Raw genomic sequence first — 27532 nt, 5'->3', positions numbered from 1 at the left:
TGAGATTTATCTCATATAAAGTTACTAGTTTTTCTGCTTTAATTTTCGTATTTGTTTTTCTGTATTTGTGATTGAACACACCATGGTAATATTTGAACATGATGTGTTTGACGTAGTCTCATTTTTCATTTTTATTGTTTTTATTCATTTTATGCGCAATTTTCTGTTTGGTTTCAGTTAGTTTATGACCCGGAGCTCTAATTCCAAAATAGTACCACTATTGGAAGATCTGGAATGAATCTTGCACAAAAAGAAGGGTAAAGCAATCGGAGAATGAAGTGGTTGTGAAAGCTTCGAGAATACTCAAGAACAAAAGACAACAGATCACGAGCCCAGAACACCCAAGTCACCCAAACCAGAAGTAGAGATGGCGAATATTGCGTATATAACCATAGAGGAGTACAAGAAGAAGATGCGTGAGGACACTGGACTAGGTCTTATTCAACCTACCATTCCAACAATAGCAAACTTTGAATTGAAGGGTCACATCCTCTCTCAACTGAAGAATATTCTATTCTACGCGAAGGATCACAGAGATGCCTATAAACACAATGACAAGGTAGAGATGGCGAATATGGAGAATATTGTGTATATAAACACAACAGATCACGAGCCCGGAACACCCAAGTCACCCAAACCAGAAGTAGAGATGGAGAATATTGCGTATATAACCATGGAGGAGTACAAGAAGAAGATGTGTGAGGACACTAGACCAGGTCTTATTCAACCCACCATTCCAGCGATCGCAAAGTTTGAATTGAAGGGTCACATCCTCTCTCAACTGAAGAATATTCTATTCTACGCGAAGGATCACGAAGATGTCTATAAACACAATGACGAGGTCAATGACATAGCCGACTACTTCAACATCCCCAATGTGCCTCGCGATACTGTATTACTTAGAACGCTACTAGTTACGTTCAAGCGAGTTGCGAAGGATTGGTAAAAAGCACGACCTCAGGGATCCATAACAACATTGGCCAAGATACGCGAAGAGTTCATTCAATAGTTCCGCCCTCCCTCGAAGGTCTCAAAATTAAAGAAAGCAATCGCAAATTTAGAACATCAAGGAGGCGAGTCAGTTTATTAAGCATGGGAGAGGTACAAGGTGTAACATCCGGACTTTCAGGTACATTAAATGTGTTTAACTTTGAGATTCATGTTGTGACTCAGCGAGTTGTGAGCCCAACTCGTCGAGTAGAGTCGAGTTGTCCGCATGTCATTAATGAATGGACTCGACGAGTCAGAGAGTCGACTCACCGAGTAGGTGCTGGGCAGAGAAACCCTAATTTCCCGGGGTTGGGACCTATATAAGGGAACTTATAGCCTCATTTGCGGATCATGAGTTCCCTAACTTCCCTGAGAGAAACCCTAGTCACCTTTTTGAGCTAAAAGAGAGAAGAGACATAATTTTGGGCATGTTGTGACCTTTTGGAAGAAGAAGTGGAGAGCATCATAGCTTGGATTAAGAGGAGGCTTTGGATCCAGAGATTCTTTGTAGTTTTGCTTCTGTTGGAGGTAAAAAGATGCTTGCTTGATCATTTCCTTATGAGATATTGTTTAAGGGAATTTTTAGGGTTTTCTTCTATCTACCTTGTGCCATGGAGTGAATTGTGCATGGCTTGAGTTTGGAACCTCAGATCTGGACTATAAGTGGCCTTGTGAGTCCATAAACCCGAGCTTTATTAAGCTAGAAGCAAGCTCTTGTGCATGTAGCCGTTGTTGGAGCATGTTTTGGCATTATAAGCCTTATATGCCATGTTTGAACGTAAAGCTTGCAACTTTACGTCACAATAGAGCCTTAGGATGGTATATCTAGTGTTTGGAGTGATAGGATCCACCTTAAATCGTCTGAATGACAAATCAGATCGAAGGGACTCGCCGAGTCCATGGCCTGAATCGACGAGTCGGTGAGGGTTTGTCCCGATGAGCTTGATCGTGTGATAACCCGGCGAGTTGGGGGTCAACTCGATGAGTTGAGCTAGACCTTCTTGAGACTTCTGAGTAAATAAGGGGAATCGACGAGTCGCAAGAGTGCACTCGATGAGTCGTGTCAAAAATGGACTGTTGACTCGAGTTTGACTTCTGTTGACTTTGGGGTTTTGTCAACATGAATAATGGAGACCATGAAGGGGTAAAATGGTCTTTTTCCTAATTCAAGAGTTAGAGAGAGAAGAATAACATTTGGTTAATTAGAGTCGAGAATCGAGTATTAATCAGAGATATTTACCCTATGTGTTAGGCGGTGGCTAGTTCGAGATTCGAGTTCGAGGATAATTGATGGCTTGCTTGCAAGGTGAGTCTTCTCACTATACTTTACCTAGACTGGTAGTTATGTGTGACCAAAGGGTCTTATGTGCTTACTTAGGTTTTGCATTTGTCTGTGTGATATATATGTTATATTATGTGATACTGAGACCGGACCGGAGGGTCGTCACTGAGACCGGACTAGAGGGTCCAACGAGCTGTGAGACAGGAGGGTCCTCACTGAGACCGGACCAGAGGTTCCAACGAGCTATGAGACCGGAAGGTCCTCACTGAGACCGGACCAGAGGGTCCAACGAGCCGTGGGACTGGAGGGTCCCACTGAGACACATAGACCGGAGGGTCTTACAGAGTTATAGCCTCGAGTGGCTAATGTGTTGTACGTGGTATTTTGGGGTAACTCACTAAGCTTCGTCCTTACTGTGTATATGTTATGTGTTTCAGGTTTTCTCAGGATTGCGGGAAGGCACTAGCTTGATTGTACACACCAGTGACAGAGTTATGTTTTTGGAGGATCCTGGATTTTCATCAAACAATTATGGAGTTGCAAGTTGTAAATTAAATAAATGAGATTTTTCTAAAAAGTGTTGTGAGGATTTGAGGGATTCAGATACACCTTCGGGTATACCTGGACTCAATCTGAGGATTTGAGAAAAAATTTCAAAAGAAATGATTTTTCTAAAACGAGCAAGAATTTCTAAGAGAAAAACAAGAAGGAGCAGTGTGTACAATCAGCCAGAGCCCAAACGGTGACTTCCCAAAATACCCTACTGATGAGATTAAAACTTAATCTGGAAGATCGATTAGATCTTAAACAGGTAAATAAATATTTAAACAGCAAGAATGAACGCAAAATAAAGAACAACTCAAGGATGAATCAAACGTGTCGAATGATTATAAAATAAACCCTCAGAAGAGCTCGATCAAGAACATCAACTGTAGAGGGTTGGAGGTTTACAAGAACGATAAAGAAATCTGTAATACTATCGTAATAATCGTTACTTCTCCATTCTTTTTCTAATATGCATGCAAGCATATCTTTATATAGTAAACCTAATAAACTCACGGTTGGACAGGCCCAAAACCGGAGTACAAAACAAATGGACTAACAGCCGAGCCCAATGACGCAATCTTCAAACGAGTCTTCAACTCAACAATCTCCCCCTTTGCGTCAATTGGAGTGAGATCTTCACTTGTTACTAGGGCCAGCAGCAGCAGCAGGTACCTTCTTCTTCACAGTCTGAAACAGACGAGAGATAAGAGCAAGTATCGTCTGTCTGAATCTGATGTACCACTGGATCATATCATTGAAATACTTGACATCATCTGCTGCATTCTCTTTACACCGCCAGATGATAAACATCACATGCTCAAGACAAGCAGTGGTATAAAGATGTTTATCCGCTAAAGCAAAGAGGCATTTCTGTCCTTCTGCTCTAGTGAACATGACCGTATTGCGCTTTGGGTCGATCTTGCCCATCTTCATTTGATTGAGATCACTGGCCGATCCCACAGGAGCTATCTTCGGTTTCTTCTTGAAGACTGTGGCTATCTCCTGATCCATTAGGGCGACCTCCATGATGTAACAAAAAATCATCCTCTTGAGATGGTCTATAATTGGACCATATTCAGCTTCATTCGTCAAAAGGATGTTGTGCAAAACGATCCAATCATGAGGGTTTAGGTTCGGTAGATCTGCCAATGATATAAGATGTTCGGTTCTAGCAGACCCTCTTATCACCCTGAACCGAACGTTGATGAATCTTCCTTCAGTATAAGGCTTTAAGACCCGAACATTCACGATCTTCTGAGCGCTCCATGTTTGGTATTGTGGTTGAGCGGCCTTCAGATAGAACTCGATAAGCTCCTTATCGACCTCAGAATTAGGATGAGGGACTTCAAAAATATTGGAGAAGGCGTGGAAGATAAACGCCTTTCGAGTCAACGGCATATCGAACTGCGAATCGACAGAATTATAGCAGTCGAAGGATATCACCGGTTCGAGCCATAGGATGCTAGGAGTATCTATGGCCTCCTTAATCAGTCTCTCTCGAGTCCAAGCAGGGAAAAGAGTTTTCCTGCTCTCGAGGAGATCGTGGGCTTCTTTCTTCTTTCGTTTAGCTTCTTCAGCTTCACGCGCCACACGATTGATATCATCTTTCTCATTGCGACTGTTTTTGCGTTTAAGCAAGTCAGCAATGGTTTCTGTATCATCTTCTTCTTCTTCCTCAGCTATGTTCTTTCTTTGTCCTTCACACCCGAACCCGAAGTTTGACCAGTCGAAGGTGGTTCGGTTGTGTGAGCAGCTTTTGAGGAAGGATGTGGTTTCGATCCGGACTTCGCTTCTCCCCCTTGTTTCGGATCAGACACGAAACTAGGTAAGCCTTCAATTTTGCTAAGAAGGTCCAGGGCAGGAGCAAGTTTTTCAGCAAGGGTTCGCCTTACCGAATGATTGAGAATCGGATCGTGTGCTTCCAGGATGTTGGATAGGGCAGCGTGTACATCCGAAACACAAGTTTTTATAACCTCCCGTTCGGATCGAAGAGCTTCAATATGTTGCTGAGAGTCTGAAAGCTGAGTGCTCTTGACCTTAAGGGCGGTGGTTTTACTTGCCAAAACGTCCATTAATGAGTTTTCGGCAGCGAGATCCTCCTGAAGCTTAGCGAGGCGCTCATCAATGGAGGCACGAAGGGCCGAGTTGTCGTCGCTTATGGATTGGCGAAGTGTAGCGAACGACTGTAACTCCGTTGAGACGAACGTGGCCAATTGTTGAAGGATTGGTTCCAACGTTGTCTTTGTGGCGTCAGCACTCTCCTGTATGGACTTCAACAGGGAAGAGGCGTCTGAGAATAGTTTATCGACTTTTGTGGTCGCAGCCTCATAGGCTTTTGTGGAGGCATCAATGGCGGCTGTGGCTGAAGCAACATAATCATGCTGAGCCCTGGAGAAGGCGTCAACAATCTTCTGAAGAGCGGCTTCAAAGAGAGAGAGGACTGAGTGTTGGAGGATGACGCAAGAAGTAAGTCAACCTTCTCGTTTAGCTCCTTTAGATGCTTCTTTGTTACTGGAGCATCGTCCTCATCGTCACTTTGAACCTGAAACCGACTAAAGTAGACCGAATCGAAGGTTATATTTTCACCGCCAAGGAAGGGGTTGTCTCCACCAGAGGCATGATCTGGAGATGGAGGGGGTGGGGAAGCTGGAGGTGTTGAGGTGTGGGTAGGTGCAGGTTGAGTGTTGGTTGGGGTAGTTTCGGGTGGTTGTTGAGTGTGGGTAGGTTCGGTTGTATGCTGGGTTTCGGTTTGAGGTGGTTCGGTTACAGGTGGTGTTTCGGTTGCACTGGTATGAACCCCCGTATCAGATACGTTGGTTGTTACATTTGCAGTTGTTGTAGTGGTATCTGTGAAAATGGGTGGTGGTATAGGGAAAGAGGTTTTAGGGATGGTGGTAGTGGGGTTTATGGTCGGAATGGAAGTAAGGATTGTTTGAGGAGGTGAGGGAATTGGTGAGACAGGAATGTCCATGTCTGGGGTAGGTGATCGGGGTGGGGTGTTGTCTCTGGGAGGGGTTTCGCCTCTTTGAGAGCCGTCCGAACCCGAACTCTCGCCTTCTGAGTCACTCGAAGAGGAAGCGATAATAAGCTTTCCCTTCGGTTGAGTCTTCCTTCTCTTCGGTTGCGGGGACTTGGCAGGTTTGGTTGGTTTCCTCTTCCTGGGAGAAGGACCTTTAGGAGCTTTGGTCACTTGCTTCCCTTTTTCTGCCTTTTGCCCCTATGAACAGGCTTGTCAGCGTCATAGATTGACTTGAGCATTTCCTGTGTAAGTACCCTAGGACCAGACGCCTTGAACTCCTTAATGGTCCTGATGACCCTGCTGTCAGAGGGAACATCGCCATACATTGTCTCCGGAATAGAGCCAACGAAAGAAAAATTGGATGCATTAGAGACGATGATCTTCGTGGTATGAAAAGTACCGATCGAAGACATCGATGCACCAGCAGCAGGTGGAATATCGAATTTGTTCATCGCCCATTTGGTGATGATTGTCCAGAACCGGGCATACGACACCTCAGAGTGTCGTGAAGAGGAAGAAAGGCTCTGGATGAGTTGCTGCCAGAGAACCAACCCATAGTCAAGATTTACGCCGTTGTAGACGCCGTACAAAATCGACAAGAACAGTCGACTTGAACCATCGGATCCGGAGCTCCGTTTAGATAAGCCCTTGAAGAGGACTGTAAACATGCCGTTCCATTGTGGCGGCAAGCAGGATTTCTTGAACTTTGCGACGGAGGTGAGGACCTCCGTGTACCCCATGTTATAAAACATGTTGTAAAGCATCCCAACCAGAATCGTCTCCGGATTAATTCTTGAAGGGTCAGCAGCCAACCCTAGCAGTGTACCAAATCGTTGTCGAGAAATGGAGGTCTTGTGATCAGCAACCTCGAAGAACACCCTTTCGACGGCTTTGTCATAGTGTGCAGTCGAATACACCTGCGATAGAATCTCCATGGGCACAGACTCAACTCTGGAAAGTGCTGGAGCGATCTGGGAGTACTTCAGGCACTCGATGATCGGAGCCATATAGGAATCGTACAACTCAGGAGTGAGGTCAATCACCAAGCATTGTTGAGAACGAATGGGAAGGATGTGTGAGGTAGCATGGACTGAGGATAATTCTGCCATTGTTGAAGGTAGAAGAAGAAGATGAACAGTGAAGCTTTTGGTAGTTTTTGCTCTCTTGGAAATTCCGGATGCAGTAAAGAGGTAAATGGGAGTATAGACCGCCGTTTATAGTGGGTGAAAGGAGAGAGAAAAATCGTTTCAAATCTTCTATGGAAATACGAAAAGGTTTCCGGAATGACAGATGCGTGACAGTTAAGGCATGCGACGATCACGTAGGAGAGAGAGTGTCAGATTCCTAGGATCACGCCGCCCAACAAGCGCCGTTTCAGAACATACCGTTTCAAATCCTCACGCGCCTTTAAGTGCTAGAGAGGTGTCGCTTGAAATTCGCACACGCGTCCATGATGTCAGTAAAAGTATGGGCGTTCCCTTTTTACCGTCGTTTGAAACTCAATCCTTTTAACTCCCGCCTGAGTTAGCAACCCTTCGTCTTATCTTTTAAATGGCATCTTTTGAATTAACTTCGCACGTGGATGATTTTTGACCACAACTTGATAATTAACCACCAAAGCATTAATACAGCCTGTAATTATTAGTAACGGAATTTTGGAAAATCAAAGATTTTCGTGCGAAGAGTGTAAAAAGAAAAGAAATAAAGCAACTCTTTTTAGGAATGACTGTGATGTCAATAATGACACGAAACAAATGATCCCGGGCACGAATCTCTTCCTTCAAGATCAAGAGAGACCTCAAAGTGTTAGTGTGGTTTCCCGTTGAATGACGATCAAACATTTATTAATAAATGTTGAAAGGTTTCTTTTAATAAGGCTACTTAAGGGTGGCTTTCGCTTTGATTCAACAATTCTTATCTTGAAATAAGAAAGAAAGTGAACAAAGTACTTGTGAGACTGGTGTAGTCTGTTGAACAAGTAGGTATGAATTAATTTTAAATTGGCTTGGAAAATATAAAATCTCAGAAAAAATTAAAAACTGGATCCCAAGGGAAGAAATGTTATGGTGTTTAACAATTTCATAGGAATCACACAAAAATAAAATTTGAGATTTCAGTAGGATACATCCGTCAATTCGTTGGTGAAAACTTGAGCAAATTTATTGTTCACCGTCAATTCAGATTTAGTGTTGAATTTTGGGTTTCACTCAGCTCGTAGTTGCACGAAACTGAGATCATAAACACAGTTGTTGTGTAACCATAAACCTCAGTGGTAATTTCTGAGAGTCTCAAGGGTTAAGTTGATGAAATGAATGTAATGGAGAAATGTAATGGAGATGGTGGAAGAAACTAAAGTACCTCTGCTGCAAAAATAAGGACCAAGCAGGAAATTCTTATCTCATGTGAGAAAAGAGTGAGGTAGCTCACGATTAGAATAAATGGGATAGCCTAATTGGGAAGACAAGGTTTGTTTATACCAAGTCATTAAGGCTATTATTCTGAATCTTATGAGGCTTGGGACACATACAGCAGCATGCTTCTAGGGACACTTAGGTAATCCAACAATTTTATCCCCATAAACGAACGAACACATAAATTAAATAAGTAAGAAAAAAAATTGGAAAGAGTAAGTAAAAAAAAACTTTGGAAAAAATTTGAAGAACCGAACCCGAACGTTCGGTTGGTTTCGGTTTTGGAAAATTTTGAAAAACCGAACCCGAGCGTTCGGTTGGTTTCGGTTTTGGAAAATTTTAAAAAACCGAACCCGAGCGTTCGGTTGGTTTCGGTTTTGGAAAATTTTGAAAAACCAATGAATTGAGACATGCAATCAGAATATACTTTTGACAATAATACAAACAACTTTGTACAAGAAATATACAACCAAGAAAACTACCTTTGTGGTGATGAGCGAGTTAGATAATTTAACCGAACCTGAACGTTCGGTCAATTTAGCTTCTTACTTTTGAGGTTGAGAGGTAGTTTGAGGTACTGTCTCTGATTCCATCATATCTAGCCCTTGTAAAATTCTGTTGAATGATGCTTCAGGAAGAGCTTTGGTAAAGACGTCAGCCAGTTGATCAGTGGTTCGAACAAAGTGTACTTCAACGTTTCCATCTTCCACATGATCTTTGATGAAGTGATACCTCAGTGCTATGTGTTTGGTTTTAGAGTGCTGCACTGGGTTATGACAGATCCTAATTGCACTTTCAGAGTCACAATATAGTGGGATCTTCTTCATATTGAGTCCATAGTCTCGAAGTTGACTCTGGATCCAAATCACTTGGGAGGTGCAGGATGCAGTGGCTATGTATTCAGCTTTGGCAGTAGACAACGACACGCACGTTTGTTTCTTTGATTGCCAGCTCACCAACTTCCCATCAAGGAATTGACAGCCGCCAGTGGTGCTTTTTCTGTCGAGTCCACATCCTCCAAGGTCTGCATCTGAATAGGCTTGAACGAAGAAGCCTGAGTTGGAAGGATACCATAGACCTAAGGAGGCAGTTCGCTTGAGATAACGTAAAATGTTCTTTACTGCAAGCATGTGAGGTTCGCGTGGGTTTGCCTGAAATCTAGCACAGTAACACACAGAAAACATGATGTCAGGCCTGCTAGCAGTAAGATACATCAGTGAGCCTATCATTTATTGATAGAGCGTGATATCAACAACCGGTTTGTCTAGGGATGGAGTTAGCTTGGTGCCGAATGCCATTGGGACTTTGACTTTGGAGTCTCCCATCATACCGAACTTTGCAAAGAGAGTCTTCGTGTAAGCTTCCTGATTGATAAAGATGCCTTCGGGTCCCTGTCTAATATTTAAACCAAGGAAAAAGTTAATAGGACCCATTGAGCTCATTTCAAATTTAGTCTCCATCAGCTTTCTGAATTCAGCTGTTAGGCTGGGATTCGTTGAGCCAAAGATGATGTCATCGACATAAATTTGAACTATCATAAGGTGGTTACCTTCCTTTTTGCGAAAGAAGGTTGGGTCAACCGAACCTTGTTTGAATTTGGACATCTTTAAGAATTTAGTTAGCGTTTCATACCAGACTCTCGGAGCTTGTTTGAGTCCATACACAGCTTTATCCAGAATGTAGCAATGATTTGGATACTTTTCGTTCACGAACCCAGGAGGTTGCTCCACGTACACAGTTTCTTCTAGTTCTCCATTAAGAAATGCACACTTGAAGTCCATTTGGAAAACTTCGAAGTTTTTGTGGGCAGCATAAGCAAGAAATATTCGTACAGATTCCAGCCTGGCTACAGGAGCGAAAGTCTCTTCATAATCAATCCCTTCCTCCTGACAATATCCTTTTACCACCAGACGAGCTTTGTTCCTTATCACGTTCCCTTCCTTGTCCATTTTATTCCTAAAGACCCATTTGAGACCAACAACCGAGGCATCTGGAGGAGTTGGAATGAGGCGCCAGACTTTGTTCCTTTCAAATTCATTCAGTTCGTCTTGCATCGCTTGAACCCAATCGGAGTGATCGAGAGCAGTGTTAACTGTCTTCGGTTCAACTTTTGATACGAAAGAGTTAAACATACAAAATTCAACTTTGGAAAATAAGGATGTCTGTTTTGCCTTCAGTTGTGATCGGGTCAGAACCTTTTCAGAGACATCACCAACCACTTGAGAGATAGGATGATCTCTCGTCCATTTGGTGAGAGGAGGATAGTTTGGATCAAAGGTTGGGTCTAGTTCAGCATTGATCATTTCTTCTGGCTCGGATTGGCTTTCGTAGTCGAGTGACATATCACCTTGCTCCCCCTCGATTGATGAGCTATGAGAAACTTGAGGTTCAGAAGTTTCTTGTGGTGCTGGGCTTTCAGACGTTGATGCACCTTCGGTTGGTGAAGCACTTTCGGTTGGAGTTGGACTTTCGGTAGCAGTTGTAGAGCTTGGCTCCCCCTCAACATGTGAGCTTGGCTCCCCCTCAACTGAAGCATCAATGGATGGAGGTTCACCAAAATTCGATCCTCCTTCGTTCATTCTCCTGGCAGCTTCTTCGACAATTTGTTTCATATGGTCTACCTTGTTGTCTGCTGCACCTGCTTCTGAGAGAGTAGCTTTCTCTGGTTCGTCAAATAACTGTGACTTGGCCAGTTTGAGGAAAGATTTCCCCAGCTGTGTCTTCTTTGGCCTGTAGCTTTTTGACATAGCTATCATCGAAAGTCACATAATAGGTCTCTTTGATTTTCCTCGAACGCTTGTTTAGGACTCTGTATGCTTTGGAAGTGAGAGAGTAGCCCAGAAAGATTCCCTCATCGGCTTTGACATCGAACTTGTTGCGGTGTTCTTTAGAGTTAAAGATGAAACACCGTGAGCCGAACACGTGGAAAAATTTCACATTAGGCTTCCTGTTGTTGAGAATCTCATATGGTGTGAGCGTGAATCGCTTGTTGAGATATGACCTGTTCTGTGTAAAACAAGCAGTAGAAATAGCATCATCCCAAAAATAAAGAGGTAAGAAAGCGAAACTTAGCATTGTTCGGGCAGCTTCACACAAAGATCGGTTTCGTCTTTCGACAATTCCGTTCTGTTGAGGTGTGTAGGGAGCTGAGAAGTTGTGACTTATTCCCTTTTCCGCCAGAAATTCTTCAAATTCCCTGTTCTTGAATTCCAGACCATTGTCGCTCCTGATGTTGCGAACGACCTTCTTGAGCTGTACCTCAATCTGCTTGATGAACACTTTCAGCTTATGAGTCGCTTCAGATTTGAGCTTTAGAAAGAACACCCATGTAAATCGCGAAAAGTCATCAACAAAAACAAGAATATACTTGCTACCACCGATGCTTTCGACAGATGATGGACCACACAAATCAATATGAAGTAATTCGAGTGGTTCAACAACTTTCGTGTTAATTATAGATGGATGACTTTGACGACTCTGCTTCCCCATTTCACATGCAGCACACAAATGATCTCTGTCGAACTTGAGCAATGGAAGACCTCGAACATGGCCTCCAGTGACAAGTTTGTTTATGTCTTTAAAATTTAGATGAGAGAGTCTTCGGTGCCACAACCAGCTTTCATCAGATTGTGCTTTTGATAACAAGCATATAGCTAGGTTTCCTTTGATGGGTTTGAGGTTTAGAGGAAACATTTCACCCTTACGCTCTGATTTGAGAATTACTTTCTTCGTCTTCTTCTCAATAATTTCAGAGCCTTCATCGTCGAATGAGATTTTAAGACCTGTACCTCCAACAAGCTGAGATACACTGATGAGGTTGTGTTTCAATCCCTCCACATATGCCACCTTCCTTATAGTAAAATCACCATTGGTAATCATTCCGTATCCCTTTATGGTGCCAAAAGAGTTGTTTCCAAACTTGACGTTGCGACCATTTGAAAGAGACCTGTATTCCCTGAGCTCTTCTTTCCTTCCTGTCATGTGACGCGAGCAGCCACTATCGATGTACCATTCTTCGTCAAACTGCTCGTCACTTATAACCTGAAAAAATTAAGCAGATTTAGGAACCCAAAGTTTCTTGGGTCCTCGTGAGCCTTTCACAGGAACAGGAATAGTAAGAGAGATGTCAACTAGATACGTTCGTTTTATTAGTGTTGTTTCATCTTTCTTTTTGATGGTAAAAACTTTGATTTTATTAGGATTAGGTGCGTTCGGTTTAGATTCTGGTTTGGATGCAGAAACCTTCTGTTTTCCCTTTTGGTCAGCTAACGAATGAGATTTTTGAGAACGAGCTGAGTGAACTTTTGAGTGAGATCGAGATGAATTTGAAGAAGTAGAAGAATTAGATGAGTGAGAAGGGGATGACTTCTTGGCTGGAGACTCTAGGTGACCCTTTTGCTTTTGATTATTGGTGGGACTGACCTTAGAGTTTTGATCTCTTTTGATTTGAGAACCGAACCTTTGCTTTTGGTTGGAGTCGTTATCTGAACCGAGCCTTTGCATTCGGTTGGAGTCGTTCTCTGAACCGAACATTTGCTTTCGGTTGGAGTCATCTTCAGAACTGAACCTTTGCTTTCGGTTGGTATTCTTTTCCGAACCGAACCTTGGCTTTTGGTTGTTGTGGCTCTCATGCTTTTTAACAGGATTATTCTCAAACTTCAGATTCTTGTCATGATGGGAGAAATATGCATTCTGGGATTGCCAGAATTGTTTCCTTTCAGAGAGATTCTTCCTGTATCTCTGGTTCCTTTCACGTTTTTGATTCCTCATCTGCTTCGGTTGATGATGGATATTGGCTTTCATGTTCGGTTTCTCTTTCGCTGGTTCACTTTGAACTGTGGAAGTTTCACTTTGAACTGAGGAACTAGAGGGAATGTCTTCTTTTGCCGAACTTCCATTTTCTAGAGGAATGTCTTTCGTACCACTGGTACTGGGCACATCGAAATTATCTGGCTTGTTCAAGGGTTCTGGTATGTATCTACCTTTACTTATCCATGAGGTCCTTTCTGATAAGCCTACCGTTTCATGTGCATTATCAATTGGAGCTGACCAGAAGAACTCATCGCAACCATCAACATTGTCTTCGTTTACAATTGCTGTGAGTTCAGCAGTCTGATGTTCGGTTACTCCTGTGACCTTGTAAACTTGATTTGGAGTGGTCCTAACCTTTTGATATACAACGGCTTTTTCTGCTAAGATCGGGGACTTTTGTTGGGACACTCGAGCGAACTCCACTGAATTTTCTGAAATTAGATTCTTGTGGTTTTTAGGTTCGCTTTTCACAAATTCTGAGCAGTCAACCGTGTCCTCTACAAAAATTTCACTCATATTGTCATCCTCATTAAGATCAGATGCATTTTCAACATCAATTTTGTTTTCTGAGCTCAAGTTGGCGTTTAAAGAGTCAAATTTTTGTATGGTTTTGGTTCTCAGTTTAAGTCTATCATTTTCATCTAAAAGGTTTTTGAGCATATCTTTATGGTCCTTGGATTTAATGAAAGATTCAATTTTGTCCAGTCCATACATATAGGTCGGATTGACGTCATCAGATGATATTACACTCTCACAATTATAGGCTTCAGCATCAATTTCATCCTCCTTAAACTCAAGGAAGGGCAGAATCATGCGATGGATCTTTTGTCCTATCTCACAATCCAAGTGAAGCTGAGTAATATTAGTATAAAGACGTTTTGCTATCAAACAAAAAACATTTCACTGTTTTAACAACTTTAAATTGTCTCTCTGTAAATAAATGTTTTCGTCTTTTATTTTAACTAATTCAGACTCCTTCAACTCGATCCACATGCGCCGCTCCTCACTCTTCGAAGACGCCCTGCTTAATTGATCAGTCAGGCTAGAATTGGTGACTCGAGTTTGAGTTAAACTACTATCTAGATGAGAGATTCGAGAGTTAACACTTTTTAGTTCTTTTTCATATGAGCTTTGTGGTACTTTAAATGAAACAAAAACTGATTGTACCTTCTTGATCAGTTCATCGAGCTCGTTGAACTGCACGCTGAGCGGTTTGGCCGTAAAGCACATATCCTGCTGCTCCTTCGGTTCATTGCTTCCACCATCAGTGTTGTATCCCCTCATCTGAGATACTTCAGACACCATCAAGCACCTGTCTCCACTGCTCTCCTCTTTAGCCACACAGGCCTTTCCATGCGAAGGCATCCTCACTTCATCGCCTTCGGAGTCGGTTGACCAGACTTCCACGCCACCGAACTCGTCATCAGCAACCAAACCCTGCACAATTAGAGCATTCATGGAAGGGTTAGCGGTAGATTTCTTCTTCCTTATCTCATCAAGCTTTTTCTGCAACAAAGCTTCTTCATCCTTTTCCTCATCCTTTTCAGCCATCTTTTTGAGGACACAATCCTTAGCATAGTGATTTTTCCCACCACAGTAGTAACAGCTTACTCCAGAATCACCATCTGCCTTCGGTTCCTTCTTGGGCTCTTCAACCTTCGGTTCATTGTTAGCCTTTTCTGAACTATAACTCCCCTTCCAGTTTCGATTTTTGTTGCTGGGGAATCTCTTCTTAATGAACCTCTTGGGGTTAGACACCATCATAGCATAATCCTCCGACGTGAGGTCATACTCCTCCAGGTTGAGGTCTTCGTCCTCCATCACAGCTTTACTTTTTGACAAAAGGGCCAGCGAACCTAGGCTTGAAACAACGTTCTTTTCCTGCAGCACAATCTTCTCCTGGGACTTGAGAATACCCACCAGTTTCGCCAAAGAATATGATTTAAACTGCTCATGGGCTTTAACTGTAGACACCACTGCTCTCCACTCTGACCTTAGACCATTTAGAAACGTAACCTTCTGCTCGATAAGCTTCCTTTGAATGTCATGTTTGATCATCTTGCTGAGAAGATGATTGAAGCGATCGAACGTTTGGGTCATAGTTTCTTCGGCTCCTTGCCTAAATTCTCCAAACTCAGATAAGAGCAAGGTTTGGATAGAGTGTTCAAGATCCTCGTCTGTAGAGTACAGTTCACGAAGTCTATCCCAAACTTCCTTTGCCGTCGTGCATGAGCTTACCAACCTGAAGGTGTCGGACTGAAGGGCGAATCTGATCAATCGTAACGCCTTGATATTACACTGGAATTTATCCTTTTCATCTTGTGCAATGTCTTTGACATCCTTCAGTAGATCATTATACTCCTTTTGAGTTTTAATAATCCTCGACGTTGCAGAATGAGAGAAAGGTCCATTAATGATTGCTTCCCATATGCGGTATCCATTATCCTCAGATCCTATAACGTAGTCTTCGAAGTGATGCGCCCAGACTTCATTATCATGGGTGTATAGGATGGGAATCTTCGTGGTTGAACCGATGCTGTTGGAAATATTGATGGGATTCGATTGCGACTCGTCCATTATGATCGAATAACCTGTTCAAAGATCAGACTTGTAATAAATCAGATTAGGGCAAAACAATAAATATCAAGATACGTCAATTAATGGGATGACGGCTCAATAAATATCAGTTATTGCGGAAAAACCCTAATTGAAACCTTTTCACAGAAAAGAAGTGTATCGATTACACAGCCTCCTGCTCTGATACCAATTGATGAGATTAAAACTTAATCTGGAAGATCGATTAGATCTTAAATAGGTAAATAAATATTTAAACAGCAAGAATGAATGCAAAATAAAGAACAACTCAAGGATGAATCAAACGTGTTGAATGATTATAAAATAAACCCTCAGAAGAGCTCGATCAAGAACATCAACTGTAGAGGGTTGGAGGTTTACAAGAACGATAAAGAAATATGTAATACTATCGTAATAATCGTTACTTCTCCATTCTTTTTCTAATATGCATGCAAGCATATCTTTATATAGTAAACCTAATAAACTCACGGTTGGACAGGCCCAAAACCGGAGTACAAAACAAATGGACTAACAGCCGAGCCCAATGACGCAATCTTCAAACGAGTCTTCAACTCAACACCTACTTTGGTGTTATGAGATATTTTTGTGATATTATGCATGCTAGAGGATAGGCTAGGTATTTCATATTTTAGGACTAGAGTGGCTTGATTTGTGATGCCTTAGCCTAGGAGTGCTTTTACCTATGGTGTGCTTTTGAGTATGTGTGGAGAAAGAGTATCTAGCAGGAGTCACCTAGAGAGAGAGAGAGCTCTGTGTAGAGGAATAATCTAGGAGAGATACCTAGATGAGCATTGGAGGAGCCTACTGAGAGAGTAGTTATATACCCACATGAGGTATAGTTGCTTGAGCTCGGTGACACCTTGTGAGTGTGAGAAGAGCATATGGAGTTGTAACCTAGAGTGGTTTTACGTGCTGGTGGAGATTATTCGATGCCCGAATGCTGCTTGCTTTGTGCTTTGTGGAACTCTTGATGATGGGAGTCGACTACTAAGTGAATATGATGATATTCAGGAGGTAGATGAATGGCATCATAAGGAGTTCTTCAGAAGCTGATGACAGAGAAGTGTGAGGACCTAGGAAGTGACCTCAGTCAGATGAGTTCGTCGATAGAAGAGAGTGTTTCGCTGGGGAGCGAACATGCATGACGAGATTGGTGATTGAGGAGGTTGAACAACTACTTAGAAAATCTGGAACGATCCGTGTGGAAAGTATGGGTACATGTGGCAGATAGTATGGGCCTGTACTACTTAAAGCAGAGGACCCATATCCGAAACAGGGAGAATTCCAGAGGTTCTAAGTAGCAGATTGAGAGGAGATAACATGGTTCGAGTACCATGTTTCACAGCAGATTGAGAGGTGGCCACATGGTTCGAGTGCCATGATTCGTGGTGGTTGGAGCTTCTAGTTTTACCAATTATCCCGTTGAGATTGATTAGACTGAGATCAGATGTGATAGAGTGTGCGGACAGAGGGCCATGTTGAACGAGTTTCAAAGGAGCATACCTTGAGAGGGAAATTGAGTTAGTTTCTAGGAGGTTTGTGGTGATATGACAGTTGGTAAAACGTCCCAAAAACACGACCCAAAATTTCTTGTTTTAATAATAATAAAAATCATATACTGGTCGTCATATCATGAAACCATAGGTCAAATATCTCAACTCATAATAAATGTCATGAACATTTGTGCCAAATCAAACTATGAATCAAAACAAACTCCCAGGAATAAGACTGAAGCTGTGGTTTGTGAGATGCCATCATCCCGAGCTCTTCCCTTTACTTGCGGAAGTACCTGAAACCAAAATTGAAACTTTAAGCACGAAGCTTAGTGAGCTCCCCCAAACTACCTCATACCAAACAAACATACAAACAACTACTGGGCCCCCGCCTACTGCATCAGACCAAAGCCCGGAAACTGCATCGGACTGAAGTCCGGAACTAACCAGGGCCCTACCCTCTACATTAGACCGAAGTCTGGAACTAACTGCCTCAAACCGAAGTCCGGAACTAACTGCATCAGGCCTAAGCCCGGAACTGACTGCATCGGACCAAAGTCCAGAACTACTGAACATAACATAGCATGCACATATCAACTAGCATAACCACATAGACTACATAACACGAAACCTGTCTGAGCCACGAAGGCATCAAACATTCTAACTATTGCATCGGATCGAAGTCCGGAAAGTACTACTAATTAAACGGGCTGGCATTGTGGCCTTAGACCCGTTCCTACTGGAAGGAAACTCACCTCGTAGCCTAGCTGCTGAAAGAACTGCTCCGGAATCTGTCTGCTGCAGATCTGACTTCACCCCAGCTACAATTTCCATAAGTACCCTCAATCAAATATTGATAATAATAATGAGGGTAAAAAGACTATCTTACCCTTGGTCAAAGTCAACCTATCAGTCAAAATCAACATTCAGTTGACCTGACTTGTCGAGTTGGGTCACCAACTCGTCGAGTCCTTACTCTCACTTTCTTGCTTCAGCCCGATACTACTCATTGAGTTCGGCATAGACTCGACGAGTTCCTCTTCGAAACTAACACTTAGACAATCTGCATCTGACTCGCCGAATTGTTTGAACAACTCATCAAGTTCTCCTTCAACATATGAACACTCTGACTGTGACTCGCCGAGTTGTATGAACAACTCGTCAAGTCTGTTCTTGAGGTATGAAGATTGCCTTGGACTCGCCGAGTCAGGGCATTGACTCGCTGAGTTCTTCCACGAATGAGTCTAAACCTCTAGCTCACTGAGTCCATCTCTCACTCACTGGTTCCACTCGACATAACTCGAAAAAGGGAAAACAGGGGACTCGCGACTCGACTCGCCGAGTCTGAAGAACGACTCGCCGAGTCATATGCATACAATCACTATAGACTCGATTCTGCTTGAAACCAGTTCATTCCATTCATAGATCTGGGTTCTTGGGGCTTGATTAACACGTAAAGTTTCCAACTTTATGTGTAAATAACATCAAATGAAGGTTTTAAGGCTCAAAGCACAATATAAGAGTAGATCTAGAGCTTTCATGCAAAATGGCTCCATAAAGGTACTAGATCTAAGCTTCTGGAACTCAAACCTAGTTAGATCCGAAGGCTATTCATCTCAATGAGTCCTCTATGCTACTACCAAGCCAAGAAATGGTTCAAGAATAGCTTTAATAGATTTCCAAAGGGCATTAAAGCATATAAACAGAAAAGGGTCGAGTTATACCTCACTATACTCTGAAATGCCACAAAGATCTTGGATCTCCTTCTTCTCCTCTTGATCTACCTTCCTTCTTCTCACAAGATCTTCAAAGAATCACACCAAAACACAAAAAAAGCTAAGAGAGTTGTAGGGTTTCGAGAAGGATGCTCTGGGGGTGATGGGGGCTGACTTGGGGTCCCAAAAAGTTGTTTAAATAGGGTGCAAACCCTTGAAATTAGGGTTTCACCCAGACTGGAGGACTCGCCGAGTAGCCAACATAAACGTGCTCAAAATCCCGACTCTACTCGACGATTCTGGCAACTGACTCGTCGAGTTCCTCTTGGAAACTTGAAAAATAATTGTTTAAATAACATACCAGAATTTGGGTGTTACAACTCTCCCCCACTTGTCTCAGACTTCGTCCTCGAAGTCTGTTGCCGCTGATTCTGGAAACAACTCTGGGTAATGCTCTTACATCTCCTCCTCGGACTCCGATGTCCATTCTGAACCCTTCCGGTGCTGCTACTGCACCTTCACTAACTGAATTACCTTGTTCCTCAAGGTTTTTACCTTCCGGTCTAAGATATCAACTGGTCTCTCGACATAATTCAGACTGCTATTAACCTGAATATCCTTCATGGGTACTACTGCCGACTCGTCTACCAAACACTTCCTCAACTAAGAAACATGGAAAGTGTTGTGGATCTGGCTAAGCTCTGCCGGAAGATCTAATCGGTAGGCGACCCGACCCACCCGGGCCAAGACCCTAAAAGGACCAATGAACCTAGGGCCCAACTTGCCCCTCTTTCGGAATCTGATGACACCCTTCCAGGGTGATACCTTCAGGAGGACCATGTCACCCACCTGAAACTCCAAGTCTGAATGCCTTCTGTCGGCGTAACTTTTCTACCGACTCTGCGCAGTCTGCAGTCTACTACGAACCTATTGGATCAACTTCGTCGTCTTGAGCACCACTTCGGTGCTCCCAATGACACGCTGACCGACTTCGCCCCAGCAGATCAGGGTCCTGCACTTCCTCCCGTAACATCTCGAAAGGAGGATGGCCAATACTCGCATGGTAGCTGTTGTTATACGAAAATTCCGCTAACGGAAGATACGTATCCTAACTGCCACCGAAATCTAGAACACATGCCTGGAGCATGTCCTCGAGAGTCTGGATCGTCCTCTCGCTCTGCCCGTCCATCTGAGGGTGAAAAGTGGTGCTGAAATGGAGACGAGTCCCCATCTCGTCGTGAAACCACTTCCAGAATCTGGAAGTAAAACGGACGTCTCGGTATGACACCACCGAGACAGGCACTCCATGCCATGCCACCACCACTCGCACATAAATATCGGCTAGCTTCTCCGCCGATATACTCTCCTGAATCGGTATAAAATGAGCATTCTTCGTCAACCAATCCACAATGACCCAAATCGAATCCACTCCGCGTGCAGTCCTGGGAAGCTTTGTGATGAAATCCATGGTGATGTCTTCCCATTTCCACACTGGAATGTCTAACGGCTGCATTTTTCCGTGAGGCCTCTGGTGTTCTGCCTTGACCTTCCTGCAGGTCAGGCACCTCTCCACATACCAGGCGACATCCCGCTTCATGCAGGGCCATCAATAATAGGGTCGAAGATCTTTATACATCTTCTTCGCCCCTGGATGGATAGAAAATCGAGATTTGTGGGCCTCATCCATCAGCACCTGCCGTACCCCTCCCCAGTACGGCACCCAAACTCGACCATGAAGGGTCAACAGTCCTCGACTGTCATAGTCGAAGGAAGCTACTCGGCCCATGATCCATTCACACTTCTGCCTATCCTCCTTGAGGCCCTCGACCTGTGCGTCTCTGATCTTCTCCAATAATGGACTAATCACTATCATTCTCAGACATATATCCCTGATTGGGGCTACTGCCGCCTTGCGGCTTAGGGCGTCGGCCACCACATTTTTAACGACCCAAAATTCAAGACTAAAAATTTCTTTTAATAAAACATTACTTAGAGCAAAAACGTCAATCCAAAACATAATCATAGTATTAATTCCCAAAACACATGTTCATTATCAGAGTAAAACATTCTCAGGCTGTCTAGTCTATGGTGTGTGCCATGCGATCACCCCGAGCTCTCCCCTCCGCTACCGGAAGCACCTGAAACCAAAACTGAAAACCATAAGCACGAAGCTTAGTGAGTTCCCCAGATACAACATACCATACAAACCATTCATAGCCAAGAACCATACATAACCGACTTATCCATAATCAAGTAAGGTGCTATGTGCCAAACATAGTCTTGCCATTATGCCACGGGCCGTGCGTGGTCTTCCTGGTCAAGCCTGGGCCGCTCCCTGGGTCTTACAGACAAGTGCCAAGGGCCACCCCTGGTCTTACAGGCATGTGCCAAGGGCCACCCCCTGGTCTTTTATGCAAGTATCACAAAGACAATCGTACATACTACTCTACTTAGCTAAACAGCATACAGTGTGCCAGAAGCCACCTCCTGGTCTTTCGTATATAATAGCATACAATGCGCCAGGAGCCACCTCTTGGTCTTTCATACATATTGCCTAGGGCTAACCCCCGGGTCTTCCTATCATACATAATAACATACTGTGTGCCAGGAGCCGCCCCCTGGTCTTTCATGCATATTGCCTAGGGCTAACCCCCGGGTCTTCCTACCATACATAATAACATACTGTGTGCCAGGAGCCGCCCCCTGGTCTTTCATGCATATTTCCTAGGGCTAACCCCCGTGTCTTCCTACCATACATAATAACATACTGTGTGCCAGGAGCCGCCCCCTGGTCTTTCATGCATATTGCCTAGGGCTAACCCCCGGGTCTTCCTACCATACATAATAACATACTGTGTGCCAGGAGCCGCCCCTGGTCTTTCATGCATATTCTAAATGGGCCGGCATTGGTGCCTTAGACCCATACAAACAGTGAGGAGACTCACCTCGCACTGCTGAACTCTGCTGATAATCCTCTGGCTGCTGACCGACAGCTCTCTGAACTCCTGCTCGACTAGCTCCCCGAGCTACCAATATCAATGCAACACTTAGTCTAACTATCCCCCGAAAGTCAACTAAGTCAAGTCTGGTCAAGGTCAAAGTCCTGGTCAAAGTCAACCTTCCAGGTCAACCCTACTCGCCGAGTAACCCTATTGACTCGCCGATTTCATATGTTCAGAGTCCTTCTCTTAGCGACTCGACTCGCTGAGTCTACCGATTACCGAGTCCTGACCTGTCCAACTCACCAAGTCTCCATTCGACTCACTGTTTCGAGTCTCAACTTGAAGGGTTTGGGGTTTCGCGACCTGACTCTCCGAGTCCAAGAACAGACTCGCCGAGTCCAGGACACACTACTAGAAAACAGACCTTTAATGACGCGCTTTTTACGACACGCACTGATTAATGATACGCAAAAGGACGTGCCCTTAAAATAGTGTCATCTCTCCAAAAAATTTAAGGATTCATGTCACGCATTATTGCGTGCCCTTAATTTAGTGTCTCAAGAAAAAAAAATTAAAAACACGGAGGGCACTTTATCTTAAACGCGCGTCGTCTGTACCTGTCGCTTTATAATTTTAATGAAACGCGCTTTTAGTAGACAAGGGGGGAAACGAAATCCCTAAAATTTTGAAAACCCGCCTCATTTTTTCTATCTTCTATTTCTCTCTCTCTCTCTCTCTCTCTCTCTCTCTCTTCTCTTTCAAGCCCTAAGCCCTAAACAGCCTCCACCAACATCTGAACGAGCCCTCGCCAGTTACCTCTACTCCACCATCAAGCTCTTGCTTCGCCTATGGAGGTGTTGGCGCTGCTGGTGGTTGTCCTTCAGCTTCAGCCACACCTCTTCACGATTATAGTCTGTAGCAGCTCGTCTTCCCTCTCTCTCTCTCTAGCTCTCTCTCTCTCTCTCTCTCTCTCTCTCTCTCTCCCTTCTCTTTCAAGCCCTAAGCCCTAAACAGCCTCCACCAGCATCTGAACGAGCCCTCGCCAGTTATCTCTACTCCACCATCAAGCTCTTGCTCCGCCTATGGAGGTGCTGGCGCTGCTGGTGGTTGTCCTTCAGCTTTAGCCACGCCTCTTCATGATTATAGTCCGTAGATAATGATTTATGTTTGTGAAGCAACAACAGTTTTGACAACCGCGATGGCGGAGAAGTTGTATTCGTGCCTGACAAGACTGGTGGCAGCGGTAGCTATCCTCCAACCCATCTCTCCTCTCCGCCACCGTTGCTGGCCTACGTGCCGCCTGTAAGAGTTCAAGAGGTTTCGATGATTTGCTTCCTGGCTTTGGAAGCGGCGGTTCTCCATCTAGTAGCAGGTACTGTGCTATGATTTAACTCTCTGCCACCGTCATGTTCCTCCCTCTTATACCTTTTACTATCTTTTATCTTTTATGTTGTGTATCTGTTATTGATTCTCCCCTATATAATATAACCACCATCTGTAGGAGTTTATTCTCGAAGAAAATCTGCCAAAGTCAACTCCTGTAACCCGTATTGGTCAAGGTCATGAGACAAGTTCATTTAAATCCAACTTTGCTTCTTGGTCAGTAGCTTCAGCAGCTTCTGCTCCTGAGGAAACTAGAGGAAAAGTAGCAGGTAGATGCATTCTATATCTTATATATATTTTTGTTACATGGGACATGGGTGTTTGAGTTTTCTAGGGCTATTTTTGACTTTTTCTAAAACTTACCCTAAGTTCTACTCTTGTTCTAATGACTAGCTCTGCTGAAGCAACAAGGTGCTTTTGCCAAAGGTCAAACAAAAACGGCTCTTATAGAGGAGGAAGTTCCACCTTTGCTTGGAGAAAATGGAAAAATTGAGGTTTCAGATCATAAACTTGTTGCTACATTTAGATTTAATGTAGAAAGATAAAATAATTGTGGGCTCTTTAGGTATGGCGTATTGATGGTGAAGAAAACACGGAATTACCCAAGGAGGATATTGGAAAATTTTACAGTGGAGATTGCTATATTTGTCTTTACTCCTACCATTCTGATGAAAAGAAAGAAGATCACTACCTGTGCTGTTGGATTGGGAAGGATATCATCCAGGTAAACTAAAACCATATTATTTCTTTTCTTTTCTTTTTTTTAAGAAAAAAAAATCTTTAATTGTGTATTTGGGATGAAGACTTGTTATGTTGTCTGATCACAGGAGGACCAAAAAACAGCTGTTCAACAAACTACTTCAATGTTCAACTCTATGAAATGCAAACCTGTTCAGGTACCATAAATATAATAGCTTTTTTTACTTGTTGCACTGCTGATTATATATAAATTTAGTTTTGAAATATTAGTATCTTATCGTAGGGTCGAATGCATCAAGGAAAAGAAGCACCACAATTTGTTGCTATCTTTCAGCCTATGGTTGTTCTCAAGGTACTCTCTTCCACTTGTAGTAGTTGTAAAAGATATAGCTCTAGAAGAAGGCTGTTAACTATGGTAAATATTTGGTTTTACTTTTACTAGGGTGGATTGAGCTCTGGTTATAAAAACTACATTGCAGAGAAAGGACTGCATGATGAGACCTACAGTCTAGATACTGCTGCACTGATTGAAATATCAGGAACTTCAGTTCATAATAATAAAGCTCAACAAGTAGAGAGGGTATGGAAACCAGAGTACACCTGAACAACAGCAATTAGTAGCAAAAGTTGTTGAACTTTTGAAGGTATGCTTTTTAAATTATTGATCTTACATCTTTATTTACTTTTATACCCCTTTCCAATCCTTGATAATTTATTCAACTCTTTTTTCTTATATCTTTAGTCTGGAGTACCTGTAAAATTCTCTAGAGAAGGAAAAGAGAGCTTAGCTTTCTGGCTTGCACTTGGTGGAAAACAAAGCTACTCAAGTAGCAAAGTAACACAGGAAATCATCCGTGAACCTCACTTGTTTGAAGTAATAAGCAATAAAGGTTTCAAAACCATAAACCATCATCTATCTTTCACATGTCCATTTTTGTTGATTATATCCACCAACTGTTTTTATCATCTTATTTTCCTCTATAGGAAAGTTAGAGATTGAAGAAGTTCACAGCTTTGAACAAGATGACTTGTTTCCAGAGGATGTCTTGATATTAGATACACATGCTGAGGTCATCGTTTGGGTTGGTCGTTTAGCACAGTCAACGGAAAAACAAAACGCTTTTGAAACTGGCGAGGTACATATAATAATAATAATTATACAAATGCAAAATTATACGTTGTATTGGTTGGTATGTTTTTTTAATAAGTTGATTTCAGAAATATGTAGAGCTGGTTGCATCTATGGATTTCTTGTCCCCATCTGTCATATTATACAGAGTAACAGAGGGAAACGAACCTTGCTTCTTCACAACATATTTCTCATGGGATCCTGCAAAAACTACTGTATGTATACATATGTATTAATAATTAATAATTAATTTGTATCTCATTTTTCTCTTTCTCAATGGAACCAGGCTCACGGAAATGCATTCCACAAGAAGGCTGTGCAACTCTTCGGCTCAGGCTGTGTAGCAGGGGTATTTCTTATGTAAAAAGTTTTTTTTTTGGATTAATTTTTTTTAAGTGGCCCCTATCATATTATTTTATTACAACAGAGCCAAGATGTTAAGCCCCCGAGAAATAAACTTAGTGGGGCCACCCAAAGAGCATCAGCCATGGCAGCTTTAACCTCTGCTTTTTCAAAATCAACTACTGCTCCTAAAACTCATCAGTGATCCTCACTGGTTCTCTAGATTGTTCTATTCTTGCAATTGATATTAAAACAGGATCTCCAGTTAGTTATGGATGGATGTTCATACAATTAGGTATTATTTTCAATATTCATACAGTTAGTTATGGATGGATGTTCCAGGTATTATTTTCAATATTCATACAATTAGGGATGTTCATACTTGAGGTATTGTATCACTTTTAATGAAGTTTGAAATGCATATAGTAAAAGATTAGGTCGATTTACCTTTTTTTTGTTTTTTTAGGAAATCAAGGAAAATGGCACCACCATATAGAGTGATGCTACACAATGGTAACTACAACAAGAGGGAATATGTTGTGCAAGTGTTGATGAATGTTATACCTGGAATGACAGTTGACAATGCAGTTAATATCATGCTCTTGACCTGGACACCACTCTAAATTGTAACTTACTCTAAATTTTATATGTAAATTTTATTTTATCTTTTGAAGGGAAATTTACTGAATATTGATTGGTTGATGTAGTTAACTAGAATTGGTCGAGATGTAGTTTTATATGTTGAGTCGCTCATTGAGTCAATCATGGGAGGATTGGAAGGGCTAATCAACATTCTTGATTCTGAAGGAGGTTTCGGCTCTTTGGAGACACATGTTCTTACTATTTTATCAATTTCCTTAAAAAGTTACCAAATTCATGTATTAAATTTGATAAAGCTAACTTAATTGCATTTTTTAAATCCTAGCTTCTACCAGAAGTCAGCTGAAACTACAAATGGCTTTTGATGGGCAGGAAAGATATATGAAGGTATGATCTATATTGTAATTCAGATTCTATAACTTTTATTATGTAATCTCTTAAGTCTTAATACCCATTATTCCTTATGCATGTAGAGATCTTGGGAGCCAAGTGATAAAGCTGATCTTCACTTTGTCTACAAAGATGTTGAAGGAGTATCAACTCAATGGGATGATATTCAAAGAAAACTCAGGAACTTACCTGCCAAACCCTCTGCCTTCAAACCCGATCCCTTCACTCCTGTAGAAGACGAAGATTCCAAACCTAAAACCAAATCTCGGATCGATAACAAGACAGAAGAACTCAAAGATTTAGAAGATGATCTTGATGATAGTTGTTTCCTCGAAGAATACAAGTACCTTCAACTCCCTTAATCCTAATATCATTTTATGAGGGTATTAAATTTCATGTGATATTCTCATGGTTTCATTTTCTTTTGTGTTCTTGAAGCAGAAAGAGGTTAGCAGAGATGAAGCAAACAATGGAAGTTTGAACTCGGAAAGTTTGGGCAGCTATGGTGGCCCGAGCAGCATCTATTTCAATATTGATTGTGTGAAAGTCATCTACTAAAGCAAGGTTGGTGTAAGAGTTAATGATGAGAACATTGTTCCAAGACCTTCAGTGAGTTATGATGATGTCCCTTAATAGCAATGTAGTATTAGGTTATATAGTTACCGATGATTATTTGTATTTAACATTTTATGCAATGAATTATCTTACTTATTTATTGTATTTTATTTTGTATCTTGTATGACATTAATTTTTGTGCAATGGATTGTATTTTTTGTATATGGTGTTTTATTTCTATTATGAGAAATTAAATGCAAATTTAATTTAAAAATTAATAAATATATAAATTTATTTTTTTATACATTTAAATTTACGATATGCAAAAATGTGTGTCATCTTCATTTATGACATGGCCTTTCTTGACAGGGGCTTTCTTGATACGCATTGCGTGTCATTAACACGCGCGTCGTAAGGTTATGACACGCGAACGCATGTCGTCTTCCTTTATGACACGGCCTTCCTTGATACGCATTGCGTGTCGTAAACGCGCGTCGTAAATGAGCGTCGTAAAAGCGCGTCGTCTATAGACGACGCGCAAAAGCGAGTCGTCTCTCTTTATGACAGGGCATTCCTTGACGCGCATTTGCGCGTCGTCTGAGCCTTTTACGACGCGCAATGAGCGTCGT

The 27532-nt window shown here is 42.4% G+C and overlaps 1 pseudogene; it reads left to right on the top strand.

Annotated features, from left to right (window-relative positions):
• The first annotated feature begins 367 nt into the window (after positions 1-367).
• LOC145099319 (villin-3-like) lies at positions 368-26829 on the top strand (annotated as a pseudogene).
• Positions 26830-27532: the final 703 nt, after the last annotated feature.

This window comes from Lactuca serriola, chromosome 4 (assembly GCF_051521515.1).
Source record: "Lactuca serriola cultivar US96UC23 chromosome 4, Lser_US96UC23_V15, whole genome shotgun sequence".
In the NCBI taxonomy this organism is placed as follows: Eukaryota; Viridiplantae; Streptophyta; class Magnoliopsida; order Asterales; family Asteraceae; genus Lactuca; species Lactuca serriola.
Note: the sequence above shows the minus strand (reverse complement) of the source record. Positions and strands in the feature narration are given on the sequence as shown.